The sequence below is a fragment of the Zalophus californianus genome, chromosome 15 (assembly GCF_009762305.2).
Source record: "Zalophus californianus isolate mZalCal1 chromosome 15, mZalCal1.pri.v2, whole genome shotgun sequence".
In the NCBI taxonomy this organism is placed as follows: Eukaryota; Metazoa; Chordata; class Mammalia; order Carnivora; family Otariidae; genus Zalophus; species Zalophus californianus.
In genome coordinates, this window is record NC_045609.1 from 43,443,250 (window position 1) to 43,460,838 (window position 17,589).

Consider the following 17,589-nt stretch of genomic DNA (forward strand, 5'->3'; position numbering starts at 1 on the left):
GGATCATGACCTGAACCGAAGGCAGATGCTTAACCAACTGAGCCACCCAGGTGTCCCTATCTTTTTTGAAAATTGAAACATACAGATTAATTGCTTCTCCTCTTGTCTCTGCACCAAACTATAGTAGACTAGAAGAATGAAAAGGGGAAAGGCTAATCTATGGTTGGGTCATTCATTTGTTCAGCACGTGTTTTAAATTTCCACTGTGTGCTCTGTACTCTAGTTACTGAGAAATACATATGAATAAAGAGACAGTTGCTGCCTCAGCATAAATTTATGATCCACGTTAAGAGAGGAGATATACTTAATTCTGACCATTAAAGGAAGATTCCATGTGTGCTTTTAATTAATACATGTTAACCCATTTTGAGTTCAAAGTTTGGGGAAAAGTTTGTATGGCATCTCAAGAAAAGCTTCTTTATGAGTTTAAAATGAAAGAACAGTTTTATTTTTTTTATTTGTTTAATTTCTTCCTCCTCTTTCTTTGGGATGTATTAATAGGGGCCAGCAAAGCCGTAGCCTTAGGCTGCCAACCTGTTTTTGTAAATAAAGTTTTATTACAGTGCAACCATGCCTTTAATTTATATATAGTCTGTGGCTGCTTTCATGCTGCTATGGCAGGATTGAATAGCTGCATCAGAGACTGTATTGCCCACACACCTAAAATACTTACTATTTGGTCTTTTTTTTTTTAAGATTTTATTTATTTTTTATTTATTTGGGGGTGGGTGGGGGACAAGCAGACTCCGCAATGAGCGCGGTGGAGCCCGATGTAGGACTCGATCCTAGGACTCTGAGATCATGGCCTGAGTTGAAATCACAAGTCAGATGCTTACCTGACTGAGCCACCCAGGTGCCCCTACTATTTGGTCTTTTAAAAAAGTTTGCTGACTCTTGCGTTAGAACATTACAGATAATTTTAAAGATTCAGAAATTAATTTTTCAAACTCAGTATAAATCTATGTAAGCTCTTTAGGCTTTCACTTTTCTTTTTGTTATTTCTAGCACCATTCTTTCTCTGGCCTCCAGTGGAAGGCATCCATCAATCCATTCGACATATTTGAATGACTGTTATGCACAAGATGTTGAGGATACATCGATCAGGCAGTTATAGCTTTTATTTTAGTGGTGCTTGTGTCCTAATGAGGCCGATGTGGTTGAAATATTTAGCTAACTTAGAAACTATCTTCAGTTAGTAAGTGGGGAAAGTTCTACAGAGGAGCATTACAAAGTAGCATGTTATTGGAAAAGCATGGTCTAGTGTGGGTGTTAGGTAAGGCGTTTTTGGAAATGATATTTAGGCTAAGTTGCCCTAGGGTTAAAAGGGTATATGTAGTTGCAAAGATGTTACCTCTTTTAGTAAACAGCACATGAGAAGGCCTTGAGGCAGGAAGAGATTATGGAATATTTGAGGAACTATGAGAAGGCTACTAGCACTGACATGAAAGGGAGGAGTGGCAGGAGAGGAGGCTATAAGTACAGGCTCTTATGGCGCTCAAAGGATTTGGATCTCTGTCCTAAAAATTGAAGGGGAACTGACGGAGGGTTTTAAGCTTGAAAGGGACACAATTTGATTTACATTTAAAAAATGCTCTGTATGAAGATTGAATTAGAAGGGAACTAGACAAGATGCTGGAAGCTACTGTTCCTGAAGATGGGTGGTAGTGGCTTGAGCTAAAGTGGTGGCAAAATGGAGATCTAGAGGGGTGGGTGATTTTGAAAACAGGTTTAGTGGGTACAGTTGGTGAAATTGGATTATTTGTTAACTGTAGGGGAGAAAAGTGTTACCTCCTCACTTTTAGAAGTTCTGACTAATATTGTTGGTTCTATTCATTCTGCCAAAATCATCCTAAATTGTTGGTTTGACTTGTTATTTTTCTGTTGGTTTTCCCATTACTTCTAATGTCAGATCTAAACTCCTTTGACTGGTTCTTATGCTGGTCTGTCTGGTTGCTTTTAATCTCCTATTATTAGGAGAATATACTGGAATATACTTGATATTTCATTATCTCTCTCATCACTCTTAGGTTTCTCGCACTAAGTGCTCAATATATACTTGTTGAAATGGGTGCTGTGATGACATGCCATTTAATTTGAGATAAATAGAAAAACTTAAAGGTACTGTTTAATGCTATTCAGTATTTTTCCATTCATATTGTGACATAACCTATTTACAAAGTAAGTTTCTAAGGTACCACGTGTCATAATAGCAAGGTACAAGTAACTAAGAATGTGACATTAGCATGGATGTCATAGTGGAGGGACAGCTTACAGAAAGTTGAGACCGTCTTAATATAGGTAAATGAAAATTTCAAACTGATACTGATACTTTCAGCTGTGCTGTGATATAGAATACAGAACTTGAACAGATAGAAGGATTTAATGCAACTCAGCTTTTGTTTTTTGTTTTTTTCTTAAGATAAGGGGATAAAATGAGATAAGGAAACTAAATTTTTTTTAATTTATATTTTTTTGCCAAACTAGTAAATCTTCCATTTGCATTTAATTATTAATGTAGGAGTTTTTTTGACCTGTTAATGTAACTTTTATATATGAAAAAAAGTTTAAATTTGTCAAATATTGTTTTGATGACCCTTTAAACACAATATTTTCCTCACTTTATTTCTTATAGATTGTTTATTACAATCTGAAGTTTAATTTAGTAATTATGTATTGAGCTTCTACTATGTTCCAGACATATTGTTAACTGCTGAAGTTACTGATACAGATAAGGTTATCTTTGTCCTTAATGAATACAAAGTCTAATATGATTGGCAGATATAAATAAATTATCATACTGTAATTTTGTAAGTGATGTGCATGCTATGATTAGTATGCATGTGGTCTCAAAATAATGCAGATGGGAGGTTAACTCCATGTTTGTGTGTTTGGAAGGTTTCAAAGAGGAAGTTATGTCTGAGTTGAGTTTCAATAAATGAATACAAAGTTGACCGGTTGGCCAAGGAAAAGAGAGGGTGAACATTCATTTTAGGCATTGAAAACAGCATATTAAAGTCCATTTGATGTAATGTGCAATAAGTCTGATGCTCAGCTAAAATGGGCACTCAGTGATGCACTGTAACTTGACTGGTTTTAAGGACAGAAAATTGAATCTCAAAGAAGGAAATTCAGACTACTGAAGGAGTTGGGGCCATTAAATACATTTCATTTTTCCATCATCCAACAAGAGTACTACACTAAATCACCAATGCATTTGGCATTTCAATTTATTAAACATTGTTATGATTTTGTTAAATCAACATTTTTAAGTAGAGCCCCCAGGATGCTGGATGGTGAGCCAAAAGACCACAAGAGAAGCAAAGAGAAGTTTACTACTCACAGGCCGTGGAGGAAGTATACCCCTTGTCTTGAGGGACCACCCAAGAAGGTCAAGGCAGGGTACAGGCAGAAAGTGTGAGGAACTGGGGCACATGCCTTTATTAGGGTCTATGGGTGGAGTGCTTTGGGGTTCCTGGGGTAAGGTGGATTGTCCAGTCAGACCATAAAGAGCAAGGGTTTTGGTAAGCTTCACAGGAGTTTTACCTAAGGGCCACACAAGGGGAAGGTGTTGGGAGGCAGGGAACTTAACATTTGCTTGTGACTGTGGGCTGTTATCTAGGGCTTGTACTTGTACAAGGGATTAGTGTCAGTTTAAGGCCCTTGCAGGCAGCTTGGCCAAAAATGTATGCCGAGGCAGCAAATGATGGAATAGCTCAGCTAAGCTCTCAACAAACATACATGTTAACTGAAATCTGCCACCCACCCTTATAATCAGTGTGGCTAAAATTATTCATCTGAAACCTGTAAAGGCTAAAGTAAATTTTAAAAAGATCTAAGTCAAGTCAAGCAGAATTTGACTTGGATTTTTTGCCAAAGTCTACAACGTATTACAAGACTGGCAGGGCAGACAGTTTACCCACCTCCAGGAGAAGTCCCACACAAGATCACACACTCATCTCTCCTTCCTTTTCATCAGGTGATGTGCTTATGTGTTGGTCTTTGTCTCTTTCAGCCCACTGGGAAGTACCACAGAAAGGAGGGAACAGATACTTAAACTATAAAGTTCTCAGGCAGTAGGAATAGGATTGGATTTAAAACAGAAGAAACATGGGGCACCTGGGTGGCTCAGTTGTTAAGCGTCTGCCTTTGGCTCAGGTCATGATCCCAGGGTCCTGGGATCAAGCCCCACATCGCGCTCCCTGCTCAGTGGGAAGCCTGCTTCTCTCTCTCCCACTCCCTGCTTGTGTTCCCTCTCTCACTGTGTCCCTGTCAAATAAATAAATAAAATCTTAAAAAAAAAAAAACAGAGGAAACAGAAGTAAGTCTTACTATAGAATTTAAAGAAACAGAATATATTTGATTTCTCTTGCTGTTTTCACAGATTACCACAAACCTAGTGTCTTAAAACAACACACATTTATTATCTTACAGTTCTGTAGTGAGAAGTCAGATACAGGTCTCAGTGGGCTAAAATCAAGGTGTCCGCAGGGCTGTGTTCTTTTGGGAGGCTCAAGGGGAGAATCCTTTTTTTTTTTTTTTTTAACTTTTTCCAGTTTCAAGTGGCTGCCCTTGAATTATGACCCTCCCCACTTCCTCCATCTTTAAAGCCAGCAACACTGCATCTCTTTAACCACTCTTCCTCTGCCTCCGTCTTGCACTCTAAAGATAATTACAGTGGACCCACCTAGATAATCCAGGATAAAATCCCTATTTTAAGGTCAGCTGACTGTCAGCCATAATTCCACCTGCAAACTTAATTCCTCTTTTGCTGTGTAACTTAACATATTCACAGGTATTATTCCAGGGATTCTTTTTATCAAGAAAATTATTTCATTTCTCCGGAATTCCTATTTTTATTGCAGTAGAATTCTTAAAATATTTTGTGAGAAATCATAATTTCAGCATGGAGATCCCAAAATGAACCAGTGAGTAGTCATTTCTTCCTCCGGAGCTCTTAGATTTGTGACCCTGTATGCTGTGTTTATTTTTGTAAGGTGTTCCTGGCTATTAAGGTAGGTTTGTTCCTGGAAAGAATGGAGGAAAATCTAAGATGAGCGTTTCTTGAGGGCAAAAGAGAAATTTATAAAGCATTGAGCTATAGCTGAAGTCTTCTCTTTCTAGTTGCATAATTCACAGGAAATACAGTGATGAACGGTCATTTAATTTAAAAAAAATTTTTTTAAGAGTTTTGTGTCATAGGGTATTCTTTGTAAAGAATTTGTGTAGAAATGTCAATAGAGCCCTGTTGTTCTGTTCTCTTGGTCTGGGAACAGGCTCTATTTTAAGGAAATTTCTTCTGTAAAATGTTTGTATTGTAGTGATATTTTATAAGCTTATTTAAATTTGGTCACTGTCATCACATCTGGCCATTGGAGTTTTGTTTACGGTTAGACTAGCTGCCTCAGCCTTTATTTCAGGTAGTCTTGTAGCAGTACTACATCTGAAATTTCTCTGAGCAGGGATTTTTTAATATTGTGGTGGGAGAGACAAGGAAGAACTCTGGATTAGAAGTTACTGAGGCTGAGTGTTACTCTGGATTCATTTTCACTCACTATGTTTTTGGTATCTATGAGATGATAATCACAAACAAGAATTTTTGAAGCTTTCTTAAATGAGTTTGATCCATTATACTTTTCAAATCTGGAAATTTTTGTTTTCTTTTTTTATTATTTTATCCCCTCCATTGTTTCTGTGCCCTTTTCCTAGAACTTCTAATAGTTGGTTATTATATCTCACATGAGCTTATGAGCTTCCATTCTTTCCTGTTTTTCTATTTCTGTTCATTCTTCTATTATTATTATTATTATTATTATTATTTTGTCCTTTGTCTTTCTGAGAGATTTCTTAGAGTCTGTCTTCTGGCCCTTTCTGTTAAATTTTTAAATCAGGCAGTTACTTAATTTTTTATAGAAAATTTCACACCTATTCCAACCTAGAGAGAAGAGTCAAGGGGGTTCACTATACCAGTTATTCAACTTAAAGGATGATCAAAATCATGGCCTTTTTTCATTTATATCGCTATTCACCCACTCCTCTCCCCGAACAGGATTAATTTGAGTGAGTCTTACACATCATCATGATTTATGTGATATAATAATGTAATATAAAATATTTATTTATTTATTTAAATTTATTTATTTATTTATTTGAGAGATAGAGCATGAAGGGGGGCGGACACAGAGTGAGAGGGAGAAGCAGACTCCCCGCTGAGCAGGGAGCCTGACACAGGGCTCGATTCCAGGACCCTGCGGTCATGACATGAGCCAAAGGCAGACACTTAACTGACTGAGCCACTCATAAAATTTTTATATGTAAATGTACACTTGTACATTTATATATAGATATTTCACTATGCCTTAATAATTAGTTATTTCTCAATGTTTTACTAATAGATGAGGACTCTTGTTCAGACATAGCTAAATTTCATTACTATACCTCTAAAAAATTAAGTCATTTCTTAATATTATTAAGATCCTAGTAAATATTCAATTTTTAGTAAACTTTTTAGTTTTAGGGTTTTTTTTATTTGAATTCAATCAGCCAACATATAGTACATCATTAGTTTCAGACGTAGAGTTCAATGATTCATCAATTTTGAGTTTCAGATTTACAGAATTATTGCAAAGATAGTATAAAGAGTACTGTTATATCCCACATCCAGTTTCCCCTATTATATTAATATGGCATATTTGCTACATTAATGAACCAATATTGATATTTTATTACTTAGAGTCCATATTATTTGGATATTCTCAGTTTTCCCCTTCTTTTTCTGTTCTAGGATTCCATACAGGATATGTATTATAATTAGTAGTCATGTCTTAGCCTCCTCTTGGTTGTGACAGTGTCTTGGACTTTCCTTGATTTCGATGGCCTTGACAGTTTTGAAGAGTACTACTAGTTAGATATTTTCTAGAATGTTGCCCAACTGGGATTTGTTTCATGCTTTCCTTATGATTAGACTGGGGAAATACGTTTTTGGGCAGAAGACCACAGCTTTTAACTTGTTTGTTTTAACTCTGGATCGTTAGCATGATAAGTCACTGGAGTTTGTGTTATAAAAAGTGAAATTTGCTTTATCAACCCTGACTCACTGAAACATAATTTGAGAAGAGAAAGGATGAAGGGGCAAAGGAGTGCAGAATTTTTTTATTTTTAGATGGCTATATATTCACTCATGATATGAAACTGTAGCTGTGCTGTGATCCATTACTAAAGGCAAAAGTTATGGGATGGAATTTAGAAATGATAATAAATTCAACTCCCAATGAGATGGTTCACTGGATACATACATAAGAAACAAACTAAATATATAATTTCTTGATTATTGTTATGTGTAATAGCTAAAATGAAAATAATGTAGAGTTCTGGAGCTGATTCTGATGCTGAGGCAAGCTTAGATTTCGGTCAGTTTGAACTGAAACCAGTAGTCTTGAAGCCACCTGCAATGGGAAAAATTATTCTAGGACAACACAGTATTGCTATGACCTCTGGTTAGCAGAAAAGTAGTCCAGTTGGAGGGAGGGCAAAACTAAGAAACTTCTGAAACCAGTGGTTATAGTGCCAAGGAGTTGTCTCATTTTGTGGATCTGTTCATCATCAGCTTCTTGAAGAATTTTTACTGAAATGGATTGTGAGAGTGACTAATTTAGGGATAGTATCTTTGGTTTTGAATGTTATAAAGAGGAAGAGAATGGTTGATATAAGACCCACAGCTTACTATATAACAGTCACAAATGGCTATATCCAGTGGGTTATTCCCAAGGGAGCAGGTAGCCTGGTGGACTGGATAAAAACTGCTGTGAAGTTTGTTTACCTGAAAAGAGAGACTGTCTTTCCTCTGTAAATGCCTAGTGGAAAACCCAAGATGAAGTGGCTGTACACCTTATAGCGAGCCATCCTGGACTGGCTTTATGGTGATTGGGATAGTCATCTACTGAATATGTTCCTTACCCAGATGATGGTAAGTGCTATGATTAAGGGGGCCCCTTTTACATGGCCATCCTATGTAACCATGCTGTAAAACCAAGCAACTGTTCAAGAAACTTTGTCATATTTGCTGTCTCTGTTTCCCTTATAGGTACTAAAGATCAAAAAAAAAAAAAAAAGAATCATTAACAAGAAAGGAGGGAAAGACAGAAGGGGAGAGAGCCTAGGGACTTGTTCTTTCAGGGCTGGATGTTTATTAGAAATGGGATGAATATATCAAACATTGATGAGGTTGAAGCAGAGGTGTTAATGCAGCACTATAGAAGATTAAATGTACCAATGGAAGCCAGTGCTGGTCCCATAACCTTAAAGGGCCCTAAATAAGTACCCCCTATTTATCTTAGTTTGGGAGAATTTAAAAGGTGAAAGGCAGAGATGCAAATGAGAAACCTGACCTGGAATTACCTGGGACAGTGGTCTGGTAGGTTAGTCAAAGTGAAGATTGAAGAAGGGTCTGGGTCCGTTGGCTCTTAATTCTTCCCCTCTGGGGACCTAAGGCCTTATGTATACAAATGGGTAAAATGGTGATTGGGTGTAAAGGAGACCTTTCTGGGACTCTTTAACATAGGAGCCCCATGTGCTTTGGTATCAAAACCTGTTGATGGGGCACCTGGGTGGCTCAGTCATTAAGCATCTGCCTTCAGGTCAGGTCATTATTGAGCCCTGCATCGGGCTCCCTGCTCAGTGGGAAGCCTGCTTCTCCCTCTCCCACTCCCCCTGCTCGTGTTCCCTCTCTTGCTGTGTCTCTCTCTGTCAAATAAATAAATAAATAATCAATCAATCAGTCAATCTGTTGATGATGTTCTAACTGTGGCTACTTTTAGACTGAGAGAATATAGTAATGTATGGATTGATGGGATTAAGGTAAAAGTTCAGATGAAAACTGGAATGTTTAAACAGGTTTTATGTGAAATGATTGGTTTTCTTTACCTGAATGTTTTATGCAAAATAATATGCCTTACCTAGTATTATAAAACCAGAACTGCTTGGTGAAGTCTTAATGATAGAGGCTACCATTGGGGATGCAACAGTTGATGGGATTGTCTTGTTCTATGAAGGTTTCAGAATAATAATTCTACCACTGATGATATAATTACTGAAAACAGTTTGAGGATTTTTTTTTCTTTTTTTCCTACTTGAAATAGTTTCTCCCTGAATCGTTATTCCATTAACTTGATATATAGTTGGGTTTGTGTATATCATTTTACTTTAGATTTTTAGGGATTCATTCAAGCATTGTTTGTATTAGTAAGAAGATTGGAAACAACCCAAATATCCAAATAATATCTCTATTACATAAGAATATATATTATGGAGGCTAAGTAGTGGAAGGGATATGAATATACCTATTTTTGTTTAAAATTTTTACCTTTTTTTGTTACTCCAGTGGTTTTAGAAAAAGTAAGCCAATATGTATATATTTACTTCCCCTCAACTTCTATGCATATGTAATATGCTTTTGCTATTACAAGTAAATATTTGATAAATAACTTTATCTTTCTGTATTTTGGGGATAGATACTTCGAATTATGGTGTTGAATCAGAGGTTAAACGCACAAGTAATTTTGTAAGATGTTTGAGCAATAATTTTTAATTTCCAAAAGCTTTTCTTCCCTTTAGGTGAAATTCACATAACATAAAATTGACCATATTAAAACAAACATCTCAGTGGCAGTACACTTTGCAATATTGTACAGTCACCACTCTGTCTAGTTCCAAAATGTTTTCATCACACCAAAGTAAACCTTGTATCTAGGTATTAAGTAGTTACTTCCCACCTGCCCCTCCCCCGCCTCTGGAAACTTCCACTCTGCTTTCTGCATGTATGGATTTACCTATTTTGGATATTTCTTATAAATCATACCTACAATATGTGACCTTTTCTGTCTGGCTTCCTTTACTTGCCATGATGTTTTTTTAGGATCATCCACATTATAGCATGTATTGGTAGTCCGTTCCTTTTTAAAGCTGAATAATATGCATCATATGTACATCCCATTATTGATGGACTATGGGTTGTTTCTATCTTTTGGCTATTGTGAATAGTGCTGATATGAACATGCATGTATGCTGATATGAACATGCATGTACATGTTTTTGTTTTGAGTACCTGCTTTACATTTTTGAGGGGCATGTACTTTGTAGTAATTCTGTCTAAGTTTTTGAGGAACTACCAAACTTTTTAAAGCAGCTGAATCATCTTATAAACCACCAGCAATGTATAGGGCTTCCAATTTTTCTATATCCTTGACAGTAGTTGTTTTCTACTTTTTTCCTTTAATTTTTTTACCTTAAAAATTTTTTTTAATTAAAGCCATCCTACTAGATGTTAAATGGTATTTTATTGTGGTTTTGATTTACATTTCCCAAATGAATAGTGATGTTAAGCGTCTTTTCATGTGCTTGACGACTATTTATATATCTTTTTTCAGAGAAATGTCTATTTAAGTTCTTTGCCCACTTTTTAAAAAATTAGTTGCTTGTGTTTTTACATATTCTGGATACTAGACACTTATCAGATACATGATTTGCAAATATGTTCTTCCATTCTGTAGGTTGTCTTTCTACTTTATTGATAATATCCTAAGATGCACAGTTTTGATGAAGTCCAGTTTATATTTTCTCTCATTGCTTTTGCTCTTGATGCCATATCTTAAGAATTCACTACAAAATCCAAAGTTACAAAGATTTACCTCTGTGTTTTCTTCTAAACATTTATGGTTTTAGTTATTATATTTAGGTTGTTGATCCATTTAGTTAGTTTTTGTGCAGGTTTATTATGGTGTGAAGTAACGGTCCAACTTCCATCTTTTGCATGTGGATATTTACCTCTCAGCACCATTTGTTGAGATGACTCTTTCCTTATTGAGTGATATTGGCACCCTTGTCAAAAATCAGTTGGCCATAGATGTATACATTTATTTCTGTTCTCTCAGTTCTGTTCTGTTGATCTGTATGTCTATCATTGTGTCAGTAGCACACTGTTTTGAATACTGTAGTAATCTGTAATCGCATGTTTTTGATTACTTCATCACAAAGATAAGTTTTGAAACCAAGAAGTATGAATCTTCCAAATTTGTTGTACTTTTTCCATACTGTTTTGATATTTGAGGCGCCTCACACTTTCATTTGAATTTTAGAATCAGTTTTTTCATTTGTACAATAAAGGCCATTCGAATTTTGAAAGATTTCATTGAAAATATAGATTACTTTGATTAGTAGCCATTTTAACAACATTAATTCTTACAGTTTATGAACACAAAATATCTTTTTATTTATCTAGGTCTTTTTTAGTTTCTTTCAGCAATATTTTGTACTTTTCAGCATGTAAGTCTTTTACCTCCTTGGTTGAATTTTTTCTAGGCTTTTGTTTTGTTTTGTTTTTTTGGATGCCATTGTTAATGGAATTGTTTTCTTAATTTTTTTTTGATTGTTCCTTTTGGTATATAGAAAAAAAATAACTGATTTTTCAGTGTTGATATTGTACCCTTCAACTTTGTTGAGTTTTTTACTAGCTCTAGTAGTTCTTTTGTGAATTCTTTATATCATCGTATATATGTGTGTGTATATATATATATATATATGGTGCCCCAAATATCAAAACAGTATTGAAAAAGGAAAATGATGTCATCTGTGAAAAAAGATAACTTTACTTCTTCTTTTCCAATTCAAATGCCTTTTTATTTAATTTTCTTGTGTGATTTTTCTGGCTAGAACCTCCAGTACATTGTTGAATAGCAATGGTGAAAGCATACATCCTTGTTTTGCTTCTGATTTTAGGGAAATAAACTTTTAGTCCTTCTCTATCGCGTGTGTTAGGTGTGGGTTTTTTATAAAAGGTCCTTTATCATGTTGAGAATGTTCCATTATATTTCTGCTTTTCTGGATATTTTTGTTATGAAAGGATGATCATTTTGTCTAATGTTATTTCTGCATTAATTGAGGTGATGTGGCTATTTTCTTTCCTTCTATAAACGTGGTGTATTATATTGATTGATTTTCATATGTGGAACTATCTTTGTATTCCTGGGGTAAATCCCAGGCATATAATCTTTTTGATATGCTGATTGGTTGAATTTATTAGGATATATTTATATTTTTATATCCATATCAAGGATATCAGTTTGTAGTTTTCTTTTTTTATAATTTTTTTATTATGTTATGTCACTATACAATACATCATTAGCTTTTGATGTAGTGTTCCATGATTCATTGTTTGCGTGTAACACCCAGTGCTTCATGCAATACATGCCCTCCTTAATACCCATCACCAGGCTCACCCACCCCCCCACCCCCCTCCCCTCTAAAACCCTCAGTTTGATTCTCAGAGTCCATAGTCTCTCGTGGTTCGTCTCCTCCTCTGATTTCCCCCTTCATTTTTCCCTTCCTTCTCCTAATGTCCTCCATGCTGTTCCTTATGTTCCACAAATAAGTGAAACCATATGATAATTGACTTTCGCTGCTTGACTTATTTCACTTAGCATAATCTCCTCCAGTCCCATCCATGTTGATGCAAATGTTGGGTATTCATCCTTTCTGATGGCTGAGTAATATTCCATTGTATATATGGACCACATCTTCTTTATCCATTCATCTGTTGTAGTTTTCTTTTCTTGTAGTATTTTTGTCTGGCAGTTGTATCAGGGTAATTCTGGACTCATAGAATGAGTTAGGAAGTGTTATTTTTTTTTTTGAAGAGTTTGAAAAGGAATGGTGTTAATTCTTTAAATTTTTGGTAGAATTCACTAGTTAAGCCATCTGATTTGGTAGTTTTTTTTTTTATTGGGAGGTTTGTGATTACTTATTGTGTCTCTTGTTTTAAGTTTGTTCAGATTTTCTATTTTTTTTTTTGGAGTCATTTTGGTAATTTCTATGTATCTACAAATTTTTCCAATTATTTTAATTGTCTAATTTTTGTACTGTTGTTCATAGTGTTTATAATACTCTCTTAAAATCCTTTTTATTTTAGTAAGTTTGGTAGTAATGTCCCCATTTTTGCTTCTGATTTTAGTTATTTTGTATAGTTTTGTCTTTTTTTCTTTGTCAGTATCGCTAATGGTTTGTCATATTTGTGCTTTTCAAATAACCAACTTTTGGTTTCATTGAGTTTTCTGTTTTCTATTTTATTTTTTTCTGCACTAATCTTTATGTTTTCTCCTCTGCTAACTTTGGGGTTTAGTTTTCTATTATTTTTCTAGCTCCATAAGCTGTAGTTAAATTATTGAATTTTAGATTTTTCTTCTCTTTTTAAGGTAGGCATTTGCTGCAAAAAAATTCACTCTGAGCACTGTTTTTGCTCCATTCCATAAGTTTTGGTATGTTGTATTTTCACACTAATTTTTCTCTAAGTATTTTCTATTTCTTCTGTGATTTTTCTTTGATCAATTGATTAAGAATATGTTGTTCAGTGCTCGCTTCAGCAGCACATATACAACAATTTGGAGAAGATTAGCATGGCCCCTAGGCAAGGATGATATGCAAATTTGTGAAGCATTCCATATTTTTAATAAAAACATATTGCAAAGTTCTTTAAAAAATGCATTGTTCAATTTCCATTTTTTGTGAGTTTTCCAGGTTTTTTCTGTTATGATTTGTAATTTCATTACGTTTGCACCAAGAAGATTTTCTTGTGATTTCAGTTTTTAAAAAAGTTATTGAGGATTATTTTGTGAATAACATGTTATATCCTGGAGAATATGCCCCATGCACATAAGAAGAATGTGTATTCTGCTTTTGTTGGGTAAATTTTTTTATTTTGTGTGTATACAAATGTATGTATGTCTATATAATTGAATTTTTATTTTATATATAATTTGTAACATGTAATATAAATATTATATGTTTAAAATTATATAAATATAAATCTGTATCATGTGTTATATATATTTAAATATTACATATCTGTATCTGTATATATCTTTCAGGTCAAGTTGGTTTATAGTATTGTTCAAGTTCTCTATTTCCATAACAATCTTTTATCCAGATATTCTATTCATTATTGCAAGTGTAGTATTGACATTTCCAGGTATTATTGTAGAACTCTCTATTTCTCCCTTCAAATTTGTCAGTCTTTGCTTCATATATTTTGCTCTGTTGATTGGTATATACATGTCTGTAATTGTTATATGTTCTTGATTAATTCATCTATTATCAATATATAATATCCTTAAAGTATTTTGTCTGATATTAGTGTGGCCACCCAGCTGTCTTCTGGTTCCTGTTTGCATATTTACTTTTAACCTTTATGTGTCTTTAGATACAGTGTGAGTCTAAGGTGACTATATGTATATTTACATATGGATTTTTTTTTTTTAAACCACTCTGCCATTTGGAGTATTTAATCCATTTACAGTAGTCACAGATAAGGAATTCCTTACCTGTATCTAATTTTGCTGGGTTTTTTTTTCTGCATGTCTTATACTTTTGCTTCTTATTTCTTCAGTTGCTACTTTATTGAGTTTAATTGATTTTTTTGCAATATACCATTTTGATTCTCTTCTAATTTTTCAAATGTGTGTATCTAAAATATTTCTTTGGTTACCTAGGAATTACAATGAAAATCCTAAATTTATGACAACCTAGTTTGAATTGATACAAACTTAGCTTCAGTAGTATAAAAAAACTCTATTCCTATATAATTTTGTTCCCCTTTTTTTCATGTTATTGTCACAAATTATATCTTAATACATTGTGTACACATTAGCATATAATTCTTATTTTATGTATTTGTGCCTGAATGACTCCCCTTAGCATTTTTTGTAAGGCAAGCCTACTAGTTACAAACTCAGTTTTTCGTTTTTGTTTTTATTTTGTAATCTCTTAATTTCTCCTTTATTTTTGAAGGATAGTTTTCCTGGATAGAGATTTCTTGGTTGAGTGTTCTTTAAGCACTTTAAACATGCGATCCCATAGGCTTCTGGCCTCCATGCTTTGTGATGAGAACTTGGCTCTTAATCTTACTGTGAATTCCTTGCATACGGTGCATTGCTTTTCTCTTGGTGCTTTATCTTTGGCTTTTGACAATTTGAATATAATGTGTCTTGGTGTGCTGTCTGCATTTATACTTTTTGTAATTCAGTTTGTTTCTTCAATGTGTAAATCCCTGTTTTCAAATTTGAGAAGTTTTTGGCCATTATTTTTTCAAATATTCTTTCTGCCTGTTTTTCATTCTCCTTCTGAAGTTCTTATCATGCATATGTTGGATGCCTTGACAGAAATCTATCAGGCTTTTTAAAAATTTTTTTATTTAAATTCAATTTAGTTAACATATAGGGTATTATTAGTTTCAGGGGTGGAATTTAGTGATTCATCAGTTGCATATAACACCCAGTGCTCATTACATCAACTGCCCTCCTCAATGCCCATCATCCAGTTACTGCATCCTCCTTACCTACCTCCCCTCCAGCAACCCTCAGTTTGTTTCCTATAGTTAAGAGTCTCTTGTGATTTGCCTCCCTCTCTGTTTTCATCTCATTTTATTTTTCCTTCCCTTCCCCTATGTTCATCTGTTTTGTTTCTTAAGTTCCGCATATAAGTGAAATCATACAGCATTTGTCTTTCTCTGACTTATTTTCCTTAGCATAATAACCTCTAGTTCCATTCCCATCGTTGCAAATGGCAAGATTTCATTCCTTTTGATGGCTAATATTTCATTTTTTACACACACACACACCACATCTTCTTTATCCATTCATCTGTTGATGAACATCTGGGCTCTTTCCATATTTTGGCTATTATGGACATCGTTGCTATAAACATTGGGGTATATGTGCCCCTTTGATTGACTATGTTTGTATCCTTTGGATAAATACCTAGTAGTGCAGTTGCTGGGTCATAGGGTCATTCTGTTTTTAACTTTTTGAGGAACCTCCATACTGTTTTCCAGAGTGGCTGTACCAGTTTGCATTCCCACTACCAGTGTAAAAAAAGTTCCCCTTTCTCTGCATCCTTGCCAACATCTGTTGTTTCCTGACTTGTTAATTTTAGCCATTCTGACTGGTGTGAAGTGGTATCTCATCGTGGTTCTGATCAATCTTTTTATTTTTATTATTTTTCTTTGTTCTGCATAGCCTGAATAATTACAATGGACAAATCTTCATATTTGTTGATTCTTTCTTCTCCCTGTTCAGATCTGCTATTGAAATTCTTGTGATTTTTTTTTTCACGAGGACCAAATCAAGGTAATTTATTTGAAATGTTTATCACAATACCTGGCATCAAGTAGGTATGCAAAAATATAGGTTTACAACTGTATAATCTCTTAATTCTCAAGAGTTAACAGTTAATTGTTCTTTCTTAATTTTTAATTGTGGTAAAAAATTACATAAAATTTACTATTGCAGTTTTAAAGTATAGTTCAATAACATTAACGATATTCATGTTGCTGTACAACACCTTTGGAACTTTTTTTTATCTTGCATAACTGAAACTCTGTATCCATTGAACAACAAGCTCTTCTTTTCCCTCTCACCTCCAGTCCCTGGTAACCACCATTTTACTTTCTGTGTCAATGAGTTTGACTATTCTAGATATTTCATATATGTGGAATCATGCAGTATTATCATTTTGTGACTGGCCTATTTCACTTAGCATAGTGTCCTCAAGGTTCATCCATGTTACTGCATTTAATAAGCTTTCCTTCTTTTTAAAGGAGAATAATATTCCATTAAATGTATATACAGATTTACCCATTCATCTTTTGATGGACATTTGGATTGTTTCCACCTCTTGTCTATTGTGAATAATACTGCAGTGAATGTGGGTGTGTACATAGCTCTTTGAGATCCTACTTTCAGTTATTGTGGATATATACCCAGGAGTTTCAGCAAATTTTTCATTTGTTATACTTTAACTCCAGAATTTCTTTTTGTTTGTTTTTTATATTCCTTCTTTACCCATGTTCTGTACTTGGTTAGATATTCGTTGCCTGTGGTTTTCTTGAGTTCTTTGAACATATTGTTGTTCAAAGGTATGTTCAAAGATAAAACAAAGACTGTTTTAAATAAGTCCTTGTCAATAGACAAAATTCAGTGCTTGAGCTTCTTCAGGGATCATTTCTATTATTTATTTTTTCTGTGAATGGATGATACTTTCTTTGCGTGACTTAAAGTTTTTGTTGAAAACTGGACATTTTGAATATTTTAATGTGGTAGAACTGGAAATCATATTCTTTACTCACCTTAGGATTTGTTTTGTTACTTGCTGTAGGCTATCGGTGTTCGCTTTTTAAGTAGTTTTTTTAAAACTATTTTTGTATCCTGCTCTCGCTGTGTCTCTCTCTGTCAAATAAATAAATAAAATCTTTAAAAAAAAAAAAAAGGGCGCCTGGGTGGCTCAATCGTTAAAACTATTTTTGTAAAGTCTTCTTGCTTGTCATGTTTGGTCTAAGAAGTTTGTGTTACTTTAGCATGTGTTTCTTTAGTGTTTTATGCAGGGATTTCCTTGAATGCCAAAAACAAACAAAAGAGACAAAAGGAGGAGAGAAAGAGAGTGAGAGTAAGAGAGAAGGGAAGGAGGGAAAGATGAAAGGAGGTTGACAGAGAAAGAACAAAGAATTCAAAGCAGGAGAATAAAAAATTCTCAAAGTCAAAATTAAAAAAC

The 17,589-nt window shown here is 34.4% G+C and overlaps 1 protein-coding gene and 1 pseudogene across 7 annotated transcripts in view; both read left to right on the forward strand.

The window, feature by feature from the left end:
• CCSER2 (coiled-coil serine rich protein 2) overlaps positions 1 to 17,589 on the forward strand; it is a 191,114-nt gene that overhangs the window by 56,538 nt on the left and 116,987 nt on the right. Inside the window, exon 1 of one of the 7 annotated variants that reach the window (XM_027590177.1) lies at positions 2,280 to 2,298. The exons of the other annotated variants lie outside the window; for them this stretch is intronic. The gene's annotated coding sequence lies outside the window, so the exon portion shown is untranslated. Of the gene's footprint in view, positions 1 to 2,279; positions 2,299 to 17,589 lie in introns of those variants that run through there. 7 annotated transcript variants of the gene reach the window in all.
• On the forward strand, positions 13,397 to 13,494 carry LOC113923971 (annotated as a pseudogene).